Below are 12,379 nucleotides of genomic sequence, written 5' to 3'. Positions count from 1 at the left end.
GAAAACAGCATTCATGGTGGAACTCGATCTGCAGTTCGAAATACCCAAAATATTGGAGAGAACAGGATCAACCTACGTATGATTTTCGAAATGTTGCAAGCTCAACAGGTAGCGATAACTCAGTTGCAGAGCCAAACCCAGGCACCGAGCAGGCCTGAGCCCGGTCCACCCCGAGAAGTCACCCACAAAACGGAGCCAGCTGTAGTAATTTCAAATGAACAAGAATTAGAGACTAACCCTGAAATTATAAAGATGCTCGAGGAACTGACTAAACGGATAGAGTCAGGAGAAAAGAGGATTGAAGCAAACGACAAAAAAATAGAAACGTATAACTCCAGGGTTGATCAGATCCCCGGGGCACCACCAATATTGAAGGGTTTGGATTCCAAAAAGCTCGTACAAAAGCCCTTCCCCTCGAGCGCATCTCCCAAATCGATCCCCAAGAAGTTTCACATGCCCGAAATTCCTAAATATAATGGAACGACCGACCCTAACGGATATGTCACCTCTTACATATGTACCATTAAAGGAAACGATCTAGAGGACGGTGAGATCGAATCCGTATTATTAAAAAAATTCGGTGAAACCCTTTCAAAGGGAGCAATGATATGGTATCATAATTTACTACCTAACTCTATCGATTCTTTTGCCATACTTGCAGATTCTTTTGTAAAAGCACACGCCGAAGCCATAAAGGTTGAGACCAGGAAGTCGGACCTTTTCAAGGTAAGGCAAAAAGATAACGAGATGCTAAGAGAGTTCTTATCTCGTTTCCAAATGGAACGAATGGATCTACCACCGGTCACGGACGTTTGGGCCGTTCAAGATTTCACCCAAGGACTAAACGAACGAACCTCAATGGCTTCACAACAGTTGAAGCAGAACTTGATTGAGTACCTGGTTGTTACCTGGGCCGATGTACATAATCGATATCAATCAAAGATTAGAGTCGAAGACGACCAGTTAGGGGACCCTTCTGGGTCCGTTATTAAAAGGGACATCGATCGAGAACCGAAGTCGAACAGGGACCGATATCGGTCGTATAATGGAGATCGTAGGGGCAACGAACCAGGACACAACTCCGTACGAGGTGAAAAGAGAGGTTATCAAGGCCAAGGGTCTCGAGGGCTGATGAACAAGAATGGTTCTGACAGGCATACCAGACCTAAGGAAGCACCACAGTTATCGGAGTATAACTTCAACATTGATGCATCCGCCACCGTATCGGCTATCAGACACATCAAAGATACTAAATGGCCTCGACCTCTGCAGACCGATCCAACTCAGAGAAATCCCAATCAAATGTGCAAGTATCATGGCACCTATGGCCACAGAACGGAAGATTGCAGGCAGTTAAGAGAAGAGGTAGTCTGGTTATTCAATGAAGGGCACCTTCGAGAGTTTTTAAGTGACCGGGCCAAGAATCATTTCAAAAATAGAGAGTTCAATAGACAAAACGAACAGGAAGAGCCACAACACATTATCCACATGATCATCAGAGGGATCGATGTCCCCCAGGGGCTAGTACTTAAACGCACTAAGATGTCGATTGTAGGAGATAAGTGATCTTGAGCCCAGGATTACATACCAAAAGGAACCTTGTTCTTTAATGACGAAGACGCAGAAGGAATCATGCAGCCCCATAACGATGCACTGGTAATATCTGTACTTATGAATAAAACTCAAGTTAAGCGTGTGTTAATTGATCCAGGTAGTTCGGCTAACATAATTAGATCGAGGGTCGTAGAGCAACTCGGTCTACAGGACCAGGTCATGCCCGCAACCCTGGTACTAAACGGATTCAATATGGCATGTGAAACTACTAAGGGCAAGATAATTCTGCTAGTTAACATGGCTGGTACCATCTAAGAAATGAAGTTCCACATGATCAAAGGCGACATGAGATATAACGCCCTGTTCGGGAGGCGGTGGATCCACAACATGAGAGCAGTACCCATGACACTTCACCAGGTTCTAAAATTCCCAACACTAGAGGGAATCAAAACAATCTACGGAGAGCAACCAGCCGCAAAGGAAATGTTTGCCGTCGATGAAGTGATTCCGATATCATCACTCTCATCAAAAAAGGGATATAATTTGAAGGAAAAACATGATACCAAATAGCAATCACAAGCGTCGGCATCCAACTAGAGAAGAAGAAGACTGACGAAGATGATGATTATGGGATCCCTCGATCCTTCTTGGTCCCCGATGATTCCAACACTACCAAATCAACGGTCGAAGAACTAGAGCAAACCACACTAATCGAACATCTGCCCGAACGAAAGATATACCTAGGCATAGGGTTAAGTCCCGAGCTCAGGGAAAAGCTTTTTCAAATTCTTATAGCTAACATGGACTATTTTTCTTGGTCCCATCTTGACATGACAGGGATCCCACCGGAAATCACCACTCATAGACTAAGCTTGGATCCAAAATTCAGTCCGGTGAAGCAAAAAAGAAGGCCCCAGTCTGAGGTCAAACATGCCTTCATCAAGGACGAGGTAACAAAACTTCTCAAAATAGGATCCATTCGAGAAGTAAAATCCACCGAATGGCTAGCAAACGTGGTGTTAGTCCCTAAGAAGGGAAACAAACTTAGAATGTGTGTAGATTATGAAGACCTGAATAAAGCATGCCCCAAGGATTCTTTTCCTTTGCCTAATATCGATAGTATGATCGATGCCACGGCCGGCCACAAGACTCTCAATTTTCTCGATGTCTACTCCGGGTACAACCAGATACAGATGAACCCGGAGGATCAGGAAAAAACCTCATTTATCACTAAGTACGGCACCTACTATTATAATGTAATGCCATTCAGTCTAAAAACATCTGGTGCAACTTATCAATGCCTTGTAAACCAAATGTTCGAAGAACAAATAGGAAAATCAATGGAAGTTTATATTGATGACATGTTAGTTAAGTCCCTGCGAGCAGAGGACCATTTAAAACATTTGCAGGAAACTTTCGATATACTGAGGGAATACAATATTAAGATCAACCCCGAAAAGTGTGCATTTGGGGTTGGCTCGGGCAAGTTTCTTGGCTTCATAGTGTCCAATCGGGGAATCGAGATCAACCCTGATAAAATCAAAGCTATCGAGGATATCACGGTAGTGGATAATGTAAAGGCCGTGCAAAGGCTGACGGGACGGATAGACGCCCTAGGACGATTCATTTTGAGATCCTTAGATAGGAGCCACCGATTTTTCTCACTGCTTAAAAAGAAGAGCAATTTTGCATAGATACCGGAATGCCAACAGGCCTTGGACGAACTAAAGCGGTAGTTATCGAGCCCACCGCTGCTTCACACCCCGAAAGTAGACGAACAACTTTACCTGTACTTAGCAGTCTCGGAGGTAGCAGTAAGTGGAGTCCTGGTTCGAGAAGAACAAGGTACGCAATTCCCTATTTATTATGTCAGTCGAACCTTAGGTGAGGCCGAAACTAAATATCCACACTTAGAAAAATTAGCACTTGCTTTAATAAGCGCCTCTAGGAAACTAAAACCATATTTCCCATGTCATTCGATATGTGTTGTAACAACCTATCCTCTTCGAAACATTTTGCACAAACCCGAACTTTCGGATCAATTAGCCAAATGGGCCGTAGAAATCAGTGGGTACGATATTGAGTATCGACCCCGAACCGCCATCAAGTCTCAAATCTTGGCAGACTTCATGGTTGACTTTACGCCAACCTTCATTCCCGAGATCGAAAAAGAGTTACTAATAAAATCGGGTACATCTTTGGGAGTGGGGACCCTCTTTACGGACGGTGCATCGAACGTGAAGGGGTCCGGACTAGGCATCGTACTAAAATCACCCACAGGTAATGTAGTTAGACAGTCTATCAAAACTACGCAATTAACTAATAATGAGGCCGAGTATGAGGCCATGATTGCAGGTCTCGAACTAGCTAGAAGCTTGGGAGCGGAGGTCATAGAGGCTAAGTGTGATTCCCTCCTCGTGGTAAACCAAGTTAACGGGACTTTTGAAGTCCGAGAGGATCGAATGCAGAGGTACTTGGATAAACTACAGGTGACTCTACATCGATTTAAGGAATGGACCTTGTAACATGTACCTCGAGAACAGAACAGCGAGGTCGACGCTCTTGCAAATTTAGGTTCATCGGTCGAAGAGGACGAACTCAACCCGTGGACTGTCGTACAACTCATGAGATCAGTAATCGAAGAAAGTCATGCCGAGATAAACTCCACAAGTTTAAACTGGATTGGAGAAACAAATACATAGAGTACTTAAAGAACGGGAAGCTTCCATCAAATCCAAAAGAGTCGAGAGCTCTGCACACAAAGGCATCACGCGGCACCTTGTCCGAAGATGGAACGTTGTTTAGAAGGACGTTTGATGGACCATTAGTAATATGTTTGGGACCGGGAGATACCGACTACATCCTACGGAAAATTCACGAGGGCACTTATGGAAATCATTCATGTACCGATTCACTGGTCCACAAAATAATCAGAGTAGGGTATTATTGGATCGATATGGGCAAGGATGCAAGGGAGTTCGTCCAAAAATGCGACAAATGCCAAAGGCATGCGCCCATGATTCATCAACCCGGGGAACTACTCCACTCGGTCCTGTCCCCATGGCCTTCATGAAATGGGGAATGGACATTGTTGGCCCTCTACCATCGACCCCAGGTAAGTTTCAGTATATTTTGTTTATGACTGATAATTTCTCTAAATGGGTTGAAGCACAGACTTTCGAGAAAGTCAGAGAAAAGGAAGTCATAGACTTCATTTGGGACCACATCATATGCCGCTTCGGGATGCCCTCCGAGATTGTATGTGATAATGAAAAATAAATTATTAGCAGTAAAGTAACTAAATTTCTCGAGGATCACAAGATCAAAAGGATCCTATCAACACCTTATCATCCTAGCGGGAACGGACAAGCCAAATTGACCAATAAAACTATCATCCAAAATCTTAAGAAGAGATTGACTGACGCCAAAGGAAAATGGAGAGAAATACTACCCAAGGTCCTATGGGCATACCGCACAACATCGAAATCTAGTACCGGAGCAACACCGTTCTTGTTGGTTTATGGCGCCGAAGCTCTGATCCCGGTCGAGGTCGGAGAATCTAGCATCAGGTTTCGATATGCAACAGAGGATTCGAATAATGAGACCATGAATATGAGCCTAGAAATGTTGGACGAAAGACGCAAAAACACTCTCGTCCGATTGGCCGCCCAAAAACAACGTATCGAAAGGTACTACAACTGAAGAACCAATCTTCGACATTTTAAAATCGGGGACTTGGTGCTAAAGAAAGTCATCCTCAACACCCGAAATCCGAATAAAGGGAAACTGGGTCCGAACTGGGAAGGATCGTATCAGGTTCTCGAAATCATCGGAAAAGGATCCTACAAGCTCGGCATGATAAACGGTAAACAACTACCGAGAAATTGGAACGTATCACACCTAAAACGATACTACTGCTAAGGTACGACACCTCCCATTTTCATTTATAGTTTAAAACTAAAACTTGCAGGTGTTCGACCAGAAACAGTGATGGTCTCTTCAACACGAAGCCTTTAGGTCTGAAAGCACGCGTTGCACTCTTTTTTCCTTGGATCGGTTTTGTCCCAAAATGGGTTTTCCTGCGAGGTTTTTAATGAGGCAACATTGATTGTGCTAACTTAGAACAATTCAACAGTATCCGATGCCTCTTTACAATCAACCTCGAATACTGGGGGGCATTGCCCTCGAATATCAAGCTTGATGCGAGGAAGTTACTTCATGGCAGCAGGGTCTCGATAAGAAAATTTTGTAAGGGAAAAAAGGTCAAACAAACCATGCCCGTGTAATTTGCTCGAGCCCTGGCACAAAACATCTACGCATGTATAATGATATATAAAGAGAAGTATTCTTCTTTACCAATATCTCGTACCTTAGAAAAGTTTTTCTACTTCATATTCTCGATCTATTATATAAAAAGGCTTAAGGGCCGACCATGACCGGAGTTTGGATGATTACCCCCACAATCGGGGACTGCCGTCCGAAAAATAAACGAGATCGAATTATATAAACTTCGAGATCATAAGACCTTTTAGGCAACCCTCGATTTTATAGGCCACGGCCACGGCCACCCCACTCGGGGACTGACACTTCGGGCAAGCTCGAAGTAAAACGGGGAAATAAGCCCAAGAGGCAAATCCCGCACTAAAGAGGCTACGGTCAAATTAACACGGGTTGGAGATGTCCGAATTCTGTAATAAAACAGGCCTTCGACTTCTTTAATAAACCGGTTAAAAAGGCTACCCCCGGCAAAATCATAAAAGGCATCGATAATATCAAGCCTCGAAAACTCTAATGAGTACAAAATTGTTTGAACTCTCGAACAATTCTATGCTAAGACATTACAAGTTTTTGCAAATAAAAGCCGAAAAAGGGACAAATCCATAAAGAATCTTTTTATAAAAGCCTAAGGGCTATTTTTTGCCTTGAGTTCGAGAAAATCATCCTCGCTCAAAAAACCTAAGGGTTGTCTTACTTAGAGTTCGAGCAAGCACTCACTCGATCATAAAGTCTAAGGGCTATACTAATTCAGTTTCAATCAAATTGTCTAAACCTCAGATCTTAGAATACAACTTCACAAAGTTATAAAATGGAAAGGAAGAAAGTTTTTATATATATGTCAAAAATCATTTACAAGGGCAGCATGGCCCGATCAAGTTTCTCTACAAAAGACCAAAACGGTCTTAAAAGAAACACAAAAAATACTAAAGGACTTAGTCCTCTTCGGGAGCAGCATCTTCGCACTCGAGGCCTCTTTCACTTTCAGATTCGCTCATACTCCCGGTATCATCATCATCAGGAAAGGCCAGCACTCTGGTTTTGGCTTCAAGCTCCTTAGCATTCTCGATCTCGGCTGTAATATCGAAGCCACGAGCATGGATATCCTCGAGAGTCTCCCTTCGAGACTGGCATTTAGCATGCTCGGCAACCCAGTTTTCTCGAGCCTGAGCAGCCTCAGCAACCTCATTTGCTCAAACCTGAGCAGCTTCAGCATCGGACCGATAGACGGCTACCACTGCATCAGCATTAGCCGTGGCTATTTCGACCTCCGATTTGGCCGCTGCAAGTTCTGTGGCCAGTCTCTCTCGATCAGAAGTTGCTGAGCCCAACCGAGACTGGAACTCCTTGATTTTCTTGGCTTGCACCAAGGCTTTCTCTTTAAAATGTCGGAGTTGGGTCTGAGCCGAGACCAGTTGAGTTCGGGCAGCCTCCTTTTCTGAGGCGAGGTGGTCCATATTCTTCTTCCATTCCTCGGCCTTCGTTTTCACTGTGTCCACTTCAACACGAAGCTGCCTGATCACATCGAGCTTTTGTTGGACCTGTGGGACCGAACTATTAGCCATCATACCCAAGTCAATGTCATTAACTTCAAAGATTCTTTTTACCTTCTCGGCAGATCAGCTTGTTCTTTCCGAATTGCTTCTAGCTCAGCCCAAAGTCCTTTTGCTTCTCCTTCTCTCTTCTCACTGAGAAGCTTGAAGGCATCTCTCTCCTCAGTAAGCCCCCGGACTTCGACTTTGCACCATCTCAACTCCCCTCGGGATCGGAAAAATGCCTCTTGATAGAGCGCAGAAGCCTACAAAAATAGAAATAAGGAATTATACAAGGGAAGAAAAACACAAGTATGAAAATTGACAAAGAAAATATGAACTTACCCGGTTCGGGGCCTTTTGGGCTTCGTTGAAAAAACAAGGCGCTCCCACCTCGCGCGAGCTCTTCTTCGGAGCCTCCAAGTCACTCGGACCGGTGACATCTTCGACCCCAACAAAATAACCATGAAAAAGATCTTCCTCTCCATGAGCTCCCTCCCCGTGACAAGTCTCCACAGCTTGAGCGTCGCGTATCATCGACTGGGAAAATGAAGGAAAAGAAGGGGAATCCCCGATCTCTATTGCCCCGATTATGTCTTTTAGGGAGTCGTCTCCGTCTTAGGGAGCCTCAAGCTTGGTTTCTGTACCTGCATCCACCGCCTCTTCGACGGTCTCTTTGCCCCGAGGTAAAACATCTTCGGACCCCCTTGACTCGGGAACTTGGGTCGAAGTCTCCTCCTCGACCTGATCAAGCATGGATGGAGCAGTATCAGCCCCCACCGATCCCAAAGTTTTCTGAATATTGTTGTCGGCTCGTGCACGGACCACCAGCCCAGAACCATCATCTTCTTCTTCTTCTTCTTCTTCTTCTTCTTCTTCTTCATCCCTTAGTCTCAGAACTGACTCCATAGTCAATGGGATTGTGTTCCCCTTGGGTTTACGGGCCGCTCTCTTCGTGGGTTTTTGACCCTCGGAGTTCGAGGCCCTCTTTCTCTTAATCACCATCGCCGGTTTCGAGATAGGCGGTAAAACTTCTTCATCACAGGACGAGGGTCTCAAAGCTGCATCCTTTCCGAGACCTACAAAAGGAGAAAGTAAATAAACTCATACTTGAGAAACAATACTTGAACGATAGGCAAATCGGTAAGCCAAGAAGAAGGCTTACCATGAGTACGAGCCTCCCACCGGCCCTTTGACAAATCGCACCACGCGCGCGTTGACGTCGAAACCAGGAACCTAACCCAGTTCTCGAGGTGGGGAATCGCACCCGGCATCCAAGCAATGGTTGCATCAAGAAAAACACTAATAAGAAAAGATGAAGAAGTAAAAACAACAAAAACAAAAAACGGGATCATATTTACGTTTTATATTCCATTTCTCAGGAAATGGCATACTCTCAGCTAGAATTAGGTTCGAGGTCTTCATCCGAACAAACGAGCCCATCCAGCCACAATCTTTGTCTCCATCTATACTCGAGGTGAACGCCTTGGTGGCCCGGCATTGAAGCTTTATCATCCCACCTCGGTAGAGTCGAGGGCTATATAACCTTACGAGGTGGTCGAGGGTGAAAAGAAGCCCGTCGATTTTGCTCACAAAGAAACGGAGCAGTATCACGATCCTCCAGAAAGAAGGGTGAATTTGGCTGAGGGTCACCTGGTATTTCTTGCAAAAATCGACGATGACCGGATCGAGGGGACCTAGTGTTAAAGGATAAGTGTAAACACTCAGGTACCCTTCCACGTGGGTAGTGATCGCTTCCTCCGGTGTCGGTATCATAACCCATTTGTTTTCCCAATTGCTATCTTTCTTTACCAGATCAAGAAGACTTTTGGGTATCGAGCATATATATCCCGATACCGGCTCGCATTGACCGGCAACCGATGAGAGTTTCTCGACCTTAAAGTCGAAATCAATAACACACACCCCCGGGAATAACTCTTCAAGGCGTGGCTCCACCACTAGTTTCTCGTCGGCCAACCGAGATGAGGAAGTAGCCTCTTTCTGTGGAACATTTTTAGATATATTTGCTATTTAGTTTCTGTGAACAAAGGAGAATGGAGATTGAAGTATTTGGTATTTTAAGAAGAACAAGCAAAGAAATTTGAAAACCTGGAAATAAGGAGCTATGGAGAAGGCAAAAAACTATGAAGATAGGAAGGAAAAGGATTTGAAAGTAAAAGTTTGGAATGATGAAGAAAGGAGCTATTTATTGGTTTCACAACGACGGTTCAAAACTGGTAGTGGCCGACCATCGACTGACGCGCATTTAATGTCTTGGTAACTGGACCGACATGGCATTTATTACATACGCCATAATTGGGCTCGTCGCTCACATCATCATCCACCAAGTCGGACTTCGGTAATTCATATTGTTTCTTGTCATCTTCTTTCCGAGAAACGAGGGGACTATCTGTATACAGGCAAAACCGAATATGCCCTTCGTATGAATAATCGAGATTGAAACATGATGGTCCAAAGTTCATCATTGTAATATCGAGCCATGATACGAAGTTAGGTTGTCGAGCTCGAGCCCTAGAGACCGATCAATATCGTGATCGAGTCAAGATCTAGCTCGAGACCCAGAGACCGATCAATACCGAAACCGGCCAAGATCGAGATCGAGTCAAGGTCGAGATCGAGACCCAGGGACCGGTCAAGCTTGAGATCGGCCAAGATCGAGATCGAACCAAGAAACAAAAGAGACGTTATAGCCGCATTTGGGAGAGAATCTCAGCCAAAATCACGGCTTGAATCAAGAAAAAGCTAATTAATTAATCTATCATGGGATCCCCACTATCTATTTTTAATTATATCCAAAATGGAATTTTCTCACTATATTAAGAGTTGTTATCATTTGTAAGATGAACAGATTCATTCTGAGATATACAGAAAAGAGAGCAAATACTATCCTTTTTGGGCTTTTGATATTTAGTCATATTGTTTCCTCTACCAATCGTTCTTCACTCAATTTGGAGGTGATAAAACTGGAAGGCTTAGGCTAACTAATCCATTTGGTTTGATTTCATTTCTTTTACAACAAATCTCAATATTTATTTATTTATCTTTCCCGATTTGTACCAAGTTATATCACGTATCTTTAGAACTACGTATAAATTCAACTTTATCTGTTTTTCGGGTAAACACTTTATTTTCCCACACAAAAATCATAAAACTTTCACTAACTCACACAAAAATCATAGTGGTCGAAAAACAAATTTTACGGTAGTACTTTCTTATTTTACATTTTTTTATTTTTTATTTTCAATCTAATAAATAATTATCCAATTAAAATAGGAGAAATATGAGTATATTTTTAGCCGTTCTCAAAAAATAATAGTCAATAAAATATTTTATATATATATATATATATGTGTGTGTTATATACATATAATATACATATTCTATATATATATATTTTGGCTAGCAAATGCAATTAGTTTCGGCCGGCCTATTAATTTTATATTTTTTTCTTAAAATAGGAATGACCCAACCTGGCCTGACCCAATACCCATATACGTAAGTTAAAATAATACTAAAAGTAAATTCTTCCCCCATAAGAAACTTAGTTCGGAATGCATGAGATTTTGACCAAAAAAAAAGGAAATAAAAGGTATAATTAGAGAGCACTTGAAATAAAAATGCTATCGATTTGAATAAAAATCTTGAAAAGAAAAATAAAAGATAGAAGTATCATGTTTTGAAGGATTTACTATTTACTTTTAGTATTATTTTAATTTTTTTACTTGAGTATTAGGTCGGGTGGGCCAGGTCGGGTTGGCTCATGCCTATTTTAATTGGATTATTATTTATTAGAATGAAAATAAGAAAATAAAAATCACAAAAGAAGAAAATACTACTGAAAAATTATATTTTTCAATCACTATGATTTTTGTGTGAGTTAGTAAATAATTTTATGATTTTTGTGTGAAAAAATATAGTTTTATGACTTTGGTAAAAAAAAATCATAGTTATATGATTTTGTGTAAGAAAACAAAGTTATATGACTTTAGTGGAAAAAAAATCATAACTATATGACCATATGTGAAATTTACGCCGCAGGAAAGAGAAGAAAAAGGACTAGCTCTTCTTCAATTGTGATTGTTTAAATTTCCGTAGGGTTGGATAATTTGAAGGATCACCTATCCCTTGGAAGCCAGTCAGAATCCTAATGAATCTTTAATAAGTTCATCTCAAACATTAATCGAGTAGATGTTTGGGATTGAACGATATTATATTTGAGAAGAGTAAAGTATAAACTTCGGGAATGATTAAATACCGAGTTCAAATAGTTTCTACTCAACCTATTAACTTGTTGTCTAAATAACGTCAAGGCGCGATTAGTCAATAGAAAGATTTGCTAGTCGCTGCGGTTATGATATCTTTCTCAACACTATACTAATACAGACAGTGCACTCGATAGTATATTATTTGGCCATCCATTGTAACTTCTACCTCTCGGCGATACTGTTGTTCTAAAAATCTTGTTTCTTGCATTCACTACTAAAAATCTGTTAAAAATTGACCAACTATTTCCGACCAACGTTGGTCGGTCAAAAAAAGCGACCAAAAACCGTCCAGGTTGAACGGAAACTGGGGAAAAAAAATTTATATTTTTTTTAAACTAAATACCGACCAACGTTGGTCGGTAATTGTTATTTTCTGCAAAATAACCTACCAAAGTTGGTCGGTTATTACGTCAACATTGATCAAACTTTCGAATTACTTTTATATTTACTATCTAAATAATATAAATGTAATTCGTTAATACTTTTGTAATACAAATAATGAATACACTAACATATACTATATATAACATGCTATTTGTAAATTGATTCATCGACTTATAACTTACTTAGATGCATCGATAAATATTAAAAACAAAACGTTTGACCTATATCGACTAATAGTAAAAATAAAACGTCTCGACTTATATCGATTAATCTAGCTACGCCATGCATTATTAGTGATGAATGAATGAAAAATAAAAGAATTAATACTAAACATCTTTGATATATATA

The sequence above is a fragment of the Nicotiana tabacum genome, chromosome 9 (assembly GCF_000715075.1).
Source record: "Nicotiana tabacum cultivar K326 chromosome 9, ASM71507v2, whole genome shotgun sequence".
NCBI lineage: Eukaryota > Viridiplantae > Streptophyta > Magnoliopsida > Solanales > Solanaceae > Nicotiana > Nicotiana tabacum.
Note: the sequence above shows the minus strand (reverse complement) of the source record.